This window comes from Pomacea canaliculata, linkage group LG2, assembly GCF_003073045.1.
Source record: "Pomacea canaliculata isolate SZHN2017 linkage group LG2, ASM307304v1, whole genome shotgun sequence".
Classification (NCBI taxonomy): Eukaryota; Metazoa; Mollusca; class Gastropoda; order Architaenioglossa; family Ampullariidae; genus Pomacea; species Pomacea canaliculata.
The window spans coordinates 15,623,947-15,636,466 of record NC_037591.1 but is presented as its reverse complement, the minus strand read 5'-3'; the positions used below and the strand labels follow the sequence as shown (position 1 = coordinate 15,636,466).

The following is a 12,520-nucleotide window of genomic DNA, read 5'->3' as shown; positions in this document are numbered from 1 at the left end:
TCAATAGCGCATTGGCACGATGACTAATGTAGCCAGAGTGCATTTGGTCGATTGAGTAGGTTCCCTTTAGCTTTCGTTTTGTGGACCAGAAACCTCTCAAAGCCCACCCTTTGTAACCACCCTGCTGGTCCTTGGTCATCTACTAGCACAGTTTTTACATACAACCTCTGCAAGTTAAGAATTCTCTTGCAGGGATCTTTGTCAACGCTGTATCTTCTTGTTTTTCTTGTAATTCTACATTTACAGTTTGTTAATATTCAGACGTAAACATGTTTTATATAATGTAAAAGAACATAAAGATGTTGTATATGCTAAAAAGGACTTTATCGCTGCATTGTTTTCTCATACCAAAATTGGTCATCATCTGATTAGAGAAAAAATTACACTGGCTTTATGATCATTTGTTGAGAATAATAGAATATCTTCTGAGAAAGAAAAAGATATTATCAGGCATACAAGTTTGAAGCATGGAAAAGAGAGGACAGGACAGAGGTTCATCTTCAGATGATGGCAGAACCATTTTAAGATCCATATACCATGGCTGCTAGAGGGACCTGAGATAAGACTCAAATAGAACTCCGTTGTCGGGGAAAATATCAATTTCTTTTCAGTCAGCTTGTGGTAACAGCCAGCTGAGCCTAAACACTTAATATGTGATTTTATTTCATTCAGTAGTCTCTTATTACTGTCAGTTTTAGTATTGTAACGATATTCGCACGTGCATTTTTATTGTTTAAATCCATTTCTCATCTGTTTAATTGTAAAAAAAAATTTAATTTTTCATTCATTTTACTGAAGCAGCCCACTCATTTACAAAACTGAGTAGGCAAAGATAAGTAGGTGCGTTAGGTGATAGGCAGGTACAAAAAGATCAGGCTTTATAACCTTTTGTCTGCAATCCGAGTCAATGACATCTTTAGAATGTTTCTGCACGTTCAAGTTTTTAATTAGGTTTGTGAGCTTTGTATCATTAAAAACAATGTCTCTACGAAAAAATAGAAAATAGGGCAAGTATCCCCAGTGACACTGGATCTCTCTTTCCCGACTGTACAAGTAAATAGGAAACTAGGTAAATGTCTCCTTCTATGGAATATTGCAACGAAACTAGTTAAATAAAAAAAAAATGCTGGTGGAGAGAGAGGTAAGCAGTACTTTAGCTATCGTTGCCATACTAATGATCCGGAAAAAAAAAGCAGAAATGGTTTCTTAGGTCACGTGAAGCCAGCATCAAAGTTATGAGAATATTTATTATCGGGACCTCGGTGACTGTAGGTTGTATATATTGTGATTTAATATGGTTTACTAGGACAGGCTTCCTCCCCATCCCTCCACGCTACTATGACCACAGGCATCTTGGTCTGCATCCAGAACCCTGATAATTTTCTAAGCTCGACATTCTACGAAAATTTTTAAGAAAATAGCTTTTATTTTAAGAAAATAGCTTTCTAAACATTCAAGGAAAAAATTGTCAAGTAGAATTTATCACGACTCCTGACAGCATTTTGCCAGCAATCATCAAACATTCTTTTTAAACTCTGGCCAGATAAGATTAATCTCGAGTGTTTTAAAGCTCACTTTCGCTACTGCTGACCATTCTGTAATGTATATGCGATAGTGGCTGTGTATATGAAAATATTTGTGTTGTTGAGAACGTGTATACATACGTAGGTGTCCATTCCCACGAAGAGCTGAACAATATTTCTGGTTGTACCTTAAATACCTCCTGTTTGTCATTGATGTTTAACAGAAATTTAAAAAAATTCTAGGCTTGTTTGTGAGAAGATTTCAGAACGAAACTGATTAATGTTTCATATCCAGGATTTGATTTCGAACAATAGTTCAGCTTTGACATTTTCAACACCAGCACATTTTTTTTCAGCTACTGTTTCAACAACATATAAAAATAACTAAGAACAACAAACCAGAAAAAATCTTTATGATCTCAGCGCAGTTGCATTCGCCCCTTGGAGGATAATGATGTTAGTAGTTTTACACACACTCACCATAAGAAGACATGACTTTTTCAGTGCAGTAGAAGTACCACTTATTTAACATGCTTACAGACCGTGGGTGTGATCAGAGTTGCTAGGTGCTCGCATGAATGTAAGATTCGCTCAACCCATCGAGGTTGCAAGAAAATTGGATATGGAAGCTGGCCTTTCGTTAAATATCAGGTTTAAGTCTGTGTGAAAGATTCATTTTAAACTGTTTGAAGGGGCGTTGGCTGAAAGACAACAGTGTCGGCATTTGTCATGTACGATGCTACTCTCCGGAGCTTCGCTAATTTCGGTTCTGTCCAATCTGCTTTAGGTTGACACATTTTAATACTGTAGGTGGCAGCAGAATTTAATATGAAGTCTTTTGCAATCGAATCTATTTTCATTTTTGTCAACAAAAAGAATAATTCCCTTGTCATTCGGTTTCCTGGAGTTTTACACGCAAAAAAAAAAAAAAAAAAAAAAAAAAAAAAAAAAAGCATCCGGGTATCATTGGGAGGTACATGTCTCCTCCACGTGAGCCTTGTAAGCGTGACGTATATGTTAATGGCCCCACCTTGACAGGGTGGTCGACAGCAAACATGGTTCCTGTCAGCTAACAATATTCCTTCATGCCACGCACTACAGACACGTCATGCGGAAGAACATCTGCAGAACACAGTTGTCGTTATTGTCCCTGCTAGCGTCCCCTGATTGATCAACGACCATTTGCATGCTTTTGATGTGAAACTGGGTGGGTTGTGGGTGCGGGAGGAAAACCAGAATCTGCGGAGGTGGTTCCGTGTGGTGAGCGGACCAGACAGACGGGTTGTCTGCAGCCATAGTGTCAGGACGATAGTTACTAATTTGTTTTGCAAAAAAAAAAAAAAAAAATGATGTCTGCATCACACGTGCTTTTGATTTCTCACTGTGCTGTCATTTCTATCACTGCCACAGTTCAGTACCCGATGGATCGAATTTTCAGAGTTCCCGTTGCATGTTTGGAGAACAAGTTAAATAGAAATGTGATATATATATATTTGATAAATTAGTGAATATTTCATCTGATTCGTTAAGTAAGGTGTTCATAACTTAACATGCGGCTGATACAGAAGCTGTTAAGAAAAATATGATTAGTATGAGCACATTCCCAAACTAAAATCCATTGGCTTCATGCTACCAATTACAAAACCGCCACAAAAGTTTCAAAAGCAATCGACAAACCATGATTCAATGGTGACTGCAAGAATTGCTGTGGCAGGATGTTTCGAATGCATTGTCTTTCAGAACAAACACAACATACGACAAGCATTGAAATAAAGTTCCAATCGCTTCACATACAACATTACTTGTGGATACCCACGGATCACAGAAAAAGTAAACAAGATGTTTCAGTACAGTGTTAATTGTCATGTGCACTAATGTGTATTTATGAAAAGGAGGGAGTGCAAGCCTCATCTGGGGGCATGTAAGGCAAAGCAAAGTCAAGAACAGCTGCCAGAGACAGATAGTTGTTCATTCCAGTAAAGTACCTCACAGTTTCATCGTCTTTCAGGCAGTCTCGAGTGGTTTGCCTTTTTGCCAGCTCTTAGCTACAATTTGCGACTGACTTCACCTCTTAGCGATTTTTCTACATCAGCAGTCAGTCCATTAAACTGACCTCCAGTCTCACTGTACATGCCACACTCATCTTGTTCAAGAAAGTTCACAGCTGGTGTCTGCAGACCATGTTGGGAATTTGTGGATTGTGAACATGTCAGTTGGTCCATACTCAGCATAGCTGTGTTCATCTGTAGCTTCAAAGCGCTTTTCTCTGATAACGGTTTTGATACCTCTCATAGCTTATGTCTACGGAATCCACCCAGCAATAGGTGCTGGTCAAGGGACGACTGACTGACAGAAAAATACAGGTAAGTAATAATTTTGAAATGCTCATAAGGGGAATCCTCGGGAGCTATTAGAAGTATGGGCATACCACTAAAGCTTCTCATTTGTTGATTAGAACTTCACTTGTTTACATTGCGTTATCGTTAGGAACTAACTTTATCTGAGAGTCAACGAGAACATTCACAGTAGCACCTTGTGTCCTGGTTTGTTTTGCCAAGGATTGCATCCTCTTCTTCACTTCCTGTTTTCTCGACAAATGTAAGGTGTAATTAATAAAGAAAAAAATAATATTTATCGTGCCTAAAATGTCACCGGGATGTGTTTTGTAATACCTAATGCTCTACTTTCAGCGATTTTTGCTGAACGATCGTGTTGGCCTTCAAAGCTAAGTTGCTATTAGTATACTGAACTTATATTTGTGTTTTGTGTCAAAACAACAAGATGTTTATATTAAAAAGAAAGGGAAATGACCGCCTCCTTATTTGAAGTAGATGATCGTTCTCTGTTACCAGCTGCTTAAATATTGAATGAAAGGAGAGTGAGCTATTTTTTTGCGAAGACATTTATCAGCGAAAGCGTCGCCTACGTGTTTGAGTCGCTGTAGGTGTAAGGTAAGTGCTTTGCGGGGGTGTAAGTATCTGAGTGAAGAGTTTGAAAACATGCCAGTTAAAACACACACACACACACGCACACACAATTAATTAAAACAAAATAACAGACTCTCATGAACTGTCAAAGTGCCTGTGTGAAATATATTCGAGTAAATATTTGGTGAACCTCAGCTTTCAGAGAGACTGATAATGTTGAAACAGAATTTGCAGAGTATTGCTAAAGTGAGATGGATCTCATTTATGAAGACCTTATCTCGTTTCAAGCCCTTCACGTACATCTTAGGAAACATTTTGCACAGGCGGCTTCAAGGGCTAAAAAATGTGACCTGTGCATGGAAGTTCACAAAGGGGCTTGACCCAGTCTGAGAATGAAGAAAGTGCAGTGATAAGTAATAGTAAAGAATTCATATAAACTGGATAATGTTCCCTACGAAAGTTTTCGATAATTTTAATCATGAATATTGAATGACGTTTCGAATGTTCAGCTGTGGAATACGATATTTTTTATTGTGTTACCTACTGGTCGCAAATTTCAAAGCGAAAAGCAGCTTACGCTCAGTTTTATGGTTGAAAGAGGATACAACCAGCTCTGAAACCCAAGGTAGACGTGACAAAAAGCACGTAGATAATTTTTTCTTGAAAGCCGAAGGAAATGTATTTCTTCAGTAGTTGAGAAAACAGATATTTATTTGAATCTTTCAAAAGATACTGTTCATATTTGAGTGTTAATCATAATGTTTTACACCTGCAACATGAGTCGTATCTGTCTGCAGACTTTATTTGCTAACTTTGAATTATGAAAGAAAAATTGGTGACTTGCGAAGATTGGTTAGTGACACGACTCTAGGCAGCTCCAGACTTTAAAATGTACGTGTGTGTGTGTGTGTGAGAGAGAGTGAGAGAGAGAGGGTGAGAGAGGGTGAGAGAGAGAGATTAAGAGAGTCAGTCACTCGCGCAGAGAGAGAACTAAGGGATAAATAAATTCATATATAACAGAGCATGTCACGACGACTGAAAGCATGTGTTTGATAATTCTGTAGAAAGTTTGACCATCGTTACATGTTCCATTGACAATACCACTTTCTTTATCGTTATTATTCATATAATATTTACTAACAAATGAGGTAGCTCTTACTAAACAATCTCTGATTTTTTCTGTCACCCTAAGCGCTGCCATGACACACTGTACACATATGTACAGTGATACACACCCCATCCTTCCATTTTAATTGCAGTTTTGGAAAGAATGGTATTTTTGAAAGTCTGACGAATTGCAAGAACATTTTCATTTACACTATTTTACTCGGCAACGAGGAACAGCATTCCATAAGTACCTACGTGCCATAGGTTGAAGAGGGGTTGTGGGAGGAGGAAGACTGCTTATTATTATATCATCTCGTCTAGACGGGTTTCCTCAGTCTAGACCAACGTCTCTACTGGTCGCCTCCGGTTGTGTTCTGGCAGTAGGTCTGCGAGTGCAAAGAATGAGCCAGAATATCGCCCCCGGTGTAAGATTATATTTACCGCTACGACACCTTCAGGGCCTGCTGCAACCAATCGTCTTAAAATATCAACACCAAAACGAGGCTGCACTTCTCCATTGATGGAAAGAAAGTTCGTCGTTATGAAAACTGTATCGCAGAAAATGAAACCAGCTATCAACCCTTTCGTTTCTTGCTTTTCTAACTGCTGCAAGCACTGACAAATATTTATAAAAGCGGCTTATTTTTTTCCATACTTATTCACACTAACACCATGCCTAAAACCCTCAAAACCCGCGACTGTCGTAATGGAATCTTTAGATGGGTTCAGTGAACTCATGTCTTTGCTGGCGAAATTACTTTTAACCAGAAATGTTTCCTCACCACCTTAAGAAGGTGCTTGCTCTTTGATGGACTTTGACAGACTTCAATGCTTTACAAAGATATTTGAAACATATCCGATGTACTGATCTGTAAAAAAGCTGGGTTTCCTTTGTTATTGTTATCTACAGGACCACAACTCGTGAAAGTTAAGTGTTCTGAGAGCTTTCAGCAAAGTTGATGAATAATGGATATATTAGTCTCACAGAACGGATTTGAAGACTAACACAAATCTTTGGTTTTAATCTTTAATAATTTCCATATCCGTATTTCTGCTCTTGCATTGTGTCCCTACAGGTTACAAGAGAGTATGGTGTAAAATGACAGTGAAAGTGGGTCCAACACCGACAATTGTGGAGTTTGACCACGAATGAGGGCGGAAAGAAACACCACGCTGGACTTTGATTACGGCCAAAGGTACAGCAAATAATCTTGACATTCTCGACACACAACAAGTGACCATCCAGTGCTACAGTCCTTTCAGACGATGACACAGGTCGTAAGGTAGGCACAGAGCCTGACAAATGTGACACCACTACCACGGGTGTTTGTCATGGAATGGTCTTCTCTTTGGATGTTTATTTGCACTCTGACGTTTATGGTGGAAATATACGTATGTGTACTTGCGTGTACTTATTATATCTGACCGAAGAACATACCTAACTCAAAGCTGATAAATTCTTTTCGTTTACTTTTTGTCTTAGTCTTCTATGGACAAGTAAGCTTTTGTTTACTCTCAGAACTGTTTTACTGCTCAATCAGAAAGAAAGAAAAAGAGGAATGGACAGGAAAATAAGAAAAGCTTAACTCTAGATTTTATTTCTGTCTCTCTGTCTCTATCTCTGTCTCTCTGTCTCTGTCTCTCTGTCTCTGTCTCTCTCTCTCTGTCTGTCTCTCGTGCAAGAGATCGAGTGACGGAGTCAATGAATATTCCCTTTTGATATTTCTCAATATGTGCTTTTATGTCCTGGACCTTTTCTTCGACAACACATAAACAACATATTCCACGTCTCCCACCCCGACAAGTGCTCTCGTTAAACACTCAGGGTGCGCGTGCAAACGAATTTTTCAGTCTCGATCGGGTTTTACTGCTGCAGACAGTCGTGTTTTCACCTGCAGTTGTCAACTGACCTGTTTGCCACGGTTACTTCAGCGACAAGGTTGCTTTACCATGCCCCGACGCTCTTGAAAGGCCACGACTTGCGTGGGATCCTGCTGCGTGGGCGGCTTTGGCGAGCTTCCCCGGGATGGTCAGAATATCAACCAATCAGGAATTTAATCACAGAGATTCTTGTCGACATTGCCTCGTGACGAGTCGAGCTCACCCAACCTTTTTGTTCTAACACTTTATAACTCCTGAAACCTCTGAATAGAAAATGACAATGAAATGGTTTGTTTGTTTTTGTTTTTCGTTTTTTGTTTGTTTGTTTGTTTGTTTTGTTGTTGTTGTTTGTTTGTTTTTGTTTTGTTTTATTTTTTTGGAGGGGGGAGTTTTCGCGTCGACTGACACAAATATTCACGACTGACAGTCACAGCTGTGCAGCATTGCCTGGGGCAACGTGAAACCCATCCAACAAGCACTCAACTCTCCTCTTCTCCCGACAGAGAAGAGAGAACGTGAGAATAAGAGGGACAATGGAAGAGATAGAGAGAGGAAAAGAAACCGACTACTGTTCCTGCTCCCCTCTCACCCCTAGCAGAAAACGGGTACCTGATTTATCAAGGTAGTCGAAGAGGAGCGAACCATTCATCGGTGAGGACGCGGCATTGCCTTACGGATACAAACGCAGGACATCGGGTATGTGGCCTGGCGGCAAATAATTGTCGTGCAACTGGCCTCTGGGGAAGACGGCTTGCAGTGAACTGATTTCTACCCGATCATTAGCTCTCGACAGGCACCGTGCGCACAAACACTCGCTTCGATCAGCTCTTCGAGCAGCGCGCGTGACGAAGCGCAGACACGACAGGTACATCGTCCTCATCCTCCATGCACGCGCTCTCTGACCTCTCGTGTGTCTTGCACTTGATGACTTCGTGAAAAGCTGTGTTCGTTGAGTAAAGAAGACTTTACCAGCCTGTTTCACCAGAACCTTAATTCCTGCTAAATAATCATATTCTTTCCTTCTTTATTTCTTCCATAATTCATTCTTTTATTTCTTTTTGGTGGGTAGGTAGGAATCTCATATTTGATTCCCTAGACACTCAGCGTGACTATTTGGTTACCACAAACCGTGTATACTTAGTGGTTTCTTTAGTTTCTTACCATTTCACGCTCCGTTAAGACCTACACAGACATCGGGAAAGTAAAAGATATTTTCTTTACAATAAAACTCACACTCATGACATGTAAGTAGTGCTCGAAAGGTCACGAGAATTCTGCCACGCAGATGCCGGGATTCACCCAGCACGTGCGCAACGATGTTCCCGATTCCTGGCATCAATATTTCCGCTTAGCCTCCCGCATGCGCCCTGAGTCGACGAAAGGGTCGTCTGGTGAGACATTTAACAACCGCGCGTCTCTGGGATCGAACTGTCCCCTTCTTCCCCGGGAAGGAGGAACAGATCTGTGACTGTGTGATATTAATCATTTAGAAAACTTCCGTGTAAAGATTGCTACTAAATGTTAGGGTCGAAGTTCTTCGATTCGGCCGACGAGGAGAAACACCGGAATAATTGATGCTGTGCGCGAATTGATTGTCATACAGTGTTTGGCAACATTTCGTGTCACAACTTATTGTCATTTTTACTTACGACATGATTCGTACCGCACGTGCAAGACGACCAATTACACAAGAGCAAAGCATTAAAGAGAAAAGCCGATTGGCTGAGGTTACTAGTGTTACTAACAGTTCTCCAGGAATGTTTTTACCGCTTTCTTTCGCAATTCGTTTTCGGTTTAACGGGAGACAAAGAGTACTATCTATTTTCATGCTCTTCCAAAAACAGGGGATAATTTATTATCGAGTTACGGGGAATATTTACTTATATAGTGTCTATCTGGAAATTCAACTTTTCTAAGAAAACCAACTGTTGAATATTGATGCTCCGATGTTGTCAACGAGCCAGAACCTGAACTGCATATGATGATGATGTACCTCGTGTAAACGTTTGTAAACTGGACTAGCAAGTTCCCCTCATGTAAGCTCCTGTATGCTGGGTTTGCAAAGTCACCTCATTCAAACTGATGGGCAAGATGAGCATACACCAAAAGGGTCCAGGACAGGTTGGTATACGCATGCGTATCTCATCAACTGTTTCACTTGTATATACCTGCCGCTGGTGAGAAAGTGTTCAATGCTTAATTTTCCATAACTTGGGGACAGAGCAGGTACTGCTCAATAATTCGCTCCTGATTTCTGCCACACAGTGCACGAAACAGCCAACTACAGATTAATTGACATCGAACTCTCCAAGACCTGTGAGTGTAAAAACAATTCTGTTTCTGTGGCCCTTTGCTCATAAAGCCAGGGGAAGCCAGATTTTATGACCCCACTGCGACACGATGGCAGTGAAAGCGGACATGGCTGGTCTAGTTTCCGTCAGGGAGGGATTCCGGTCGCCATCTCAGCGAAATATGATTCCTGCTTTGCACACATATAAACGTGATACCACGTGATTCGCGCGTCGCGACTTTAAAATGTTAATTATGTAGGCTTCGCAAAATCATTTGTCGCAGGATACTAAGCAGGATAACATACAGGACAGCAAACCTGCCTGCTTTTCTTTTCTGTGTGTTGTTTTATTTTTTTGTGGTGTGTGGGGGAGTGTTTATGTGTATTTTATAAATAGTGTGTGGAGGGATTGTTGTGCGTATGTGTGCGTGTGTTTGTGTGGCTGAGTGTTGTGATAAAAGTGGTCTAGAACATGGCTACGATTTCAAATTCTCATTCTGTCCAGGACAGGACTACACGTATACAGGACTGCAATAAAACGATGATAACAACACTCTTGTATGAGTATGTGTTCACACATACTTTAAGTCGATGCATATGCTGTAGTCGCACAGCCCATCGCAGATTTCCGAAGTTAGAAACACAGTTAGGCCTATAGAAAGCAAAATGTGAAAGAATATATCAACTTTGGGGTAATTTTTACAGACAAAGATGAAGCCTGCGCACCGATCAAAAAAGCATGATTAGTTTGTGGGAAGAGCACGCTGAGTTTCTGATGAGACATTGAGAGGCACTCAGTGGAATTTGGGCCTCCGGCTGAGTCCGGGAGTACGAATGATGCTATGAACAGGTTGCTATTCGTGTACCACAAAGTTCATGTCCAAGTGGTCGCCTGCTCCTCTTTAATGTTTCGATACGGTCTGAAGCGATCATCACGTGGCACGCACTGTCAACATGGCGAATGTTCAAAGCTTCTTGCGCCTGCGTATTCGGGGTCTTCGGGGACCTCTTGAAACACCAGTTGTCACCGTCTGAAGCATATTTCACAAAGACCTGCTGGTGTAGATGACCGAATCAAACGGGAATTTTTCTGTTTCTATTTATAACGTTTCCTCTCTCTCTCTGCTTGCATGTGAGTATGCGCGTGTGTGTGTGCATGCGTGTGAGTGTGTGTGCGAGAGAGAGAGAGAGAGAGAGCTTCTTGATTTCTTGGACCCACAACAGGCCAATCAAATGTTTGACAGACCACTCTTCATGTCGCTGCCTCTGTCTCGCTTAATATGACGTCATAAGACTGTAACGTTTAATGGCGATCGCTGGTAACCTTAACGATGAAAGTTTACCACATGCTATTTCGAGAAACGTTTTCCATCTGCCAACTAACAACGAAAGTTAATAATCTGTTGACCATGACACATCACGGTGACACCAATGACAACCGCGATGTCAACAAATAAAAGTCGTCAAGGAAGCTTTGCTAGTAAGCCTTTGGACATGACTTTTTACGATTTAGAACTGGATTGGGTGGCAGTTAATGGCCATTCCATTGTACCTTTTCTCCACGCGTCGTATAGTCCTAAAGCTGAAGATGAGGATGAAGCGCCGGTTAAACATCTCCCGAATTCGCTTGATTCGCAGAAGTTGTGGGACTTGAAGCAGAAGTCTTTGAGGCCACGGTTGGCGGTAAATTCGCTTCACTTAACTTCCTCGATGGAAAATTCAAAGAGGGATTAAACTCAACAGTCCAGGAAGTACTAGGACGTAGCAGGAAGAAGAAACAATCCTGAGTCAAGAACTACATCCTACATCTCTGTGACCAAAGCAGGGCATCGAAGAAAGAAAACAAAAGCAAATCCAAAGCAGCCTAAAAATACAAAGAAATTGATTGTGCTATCAAGAATAGTCTGAAGGCAGATAGGGAGAACTGGATTAATGTACCAATGCACGAGCCACACAGGAAGGAATGGCACGAGGTGCTAACGACCTTGACCTATGCAGGTCAACACAATACCTCAATCATCGGAGACATCAATGGTCTCCTTCTCACAGAAAGTTCTTCTGTACTCAGCAGATGGAATGAATATTACAAAGACCTGTACAAATTTCTGCTAAAGATAGACGCTAACATCTCCAAAACAACTAGACTGGAACCAACCACCCTTCAGACCTACAGAATAAGTCAAATAAGCGATATGCAGTTTAAAGGCAGGAAAGTCGCATGGCGTCGACAACGTTCCAGCTGAGTTGCTTCAGCATGGTGGGTAAGAACAAAGGCGTTCACCTTCACGACAGACGGTAGTCAACGACAGTTAACGCCCATCAGGATCACAATAGAAACGGCGGAAATAGCTAGAATGAACAGAGTCCGGTGCAACCATAAAGTAAGGTTTACTACAAAGTATAATCTGTACAAGTATCTCTTAGTACCGATCCTGCTTTACGGATGTGAAATGTGAACTGTGCTCGCTGATATGAAGATGAGATTTGAGAGCAAGTGTTTGAGGAGACTATTCTGGATCTTTCCAGAGAACATAAAATCAATGGCTTTGTACGAAGCATACCAAACACCCTTACTGTAAAGTGTAAAGAGTCAAGCGGCGGGATCTGGTCTCGTCTGGCCACGTGACCCGGCACGACACCTTGTCGAAGACTCTCCTTCAATGTACCTTGGAGGGGGGTCAACGCCGCAGGATGAACTGGTGAACTACGAAGGTGAAAGAGTGAAATGGTCTTGTAAAGAACCTGCTCACCATCGCTCAAAACAGGCGAAAGTGGCGAGCCTTGTCAGCTGC

General features: G+C 41.2%; 1 protein-coding gene across 2 annotated transcripts in view; it reads right to left on the bottom strand.

The window, feature by feature from the left end:
* Positions 1-12,520, bottom strand: part of LOC112557338 — a 50,911-nt gene that overhangs the window by 16,973 nt on the left and 21,418 nt on the right. The window contains exon 2 of one of the 2 annotated variants that reach the window (XR_003097937.1): positions 10,237-10,759. The exons of the other annotated variant lie outside the window; for it this stretch is intronic. The gene's annotated coding sequence lies outside the window, so the exon portion shown is untranslated. Of the gene's footprint in view, positions 1-10,236; positions 10,760-12,520 lie in introns of those variants that run through there. 2 annotated transcript variants of the gene reach the window in all.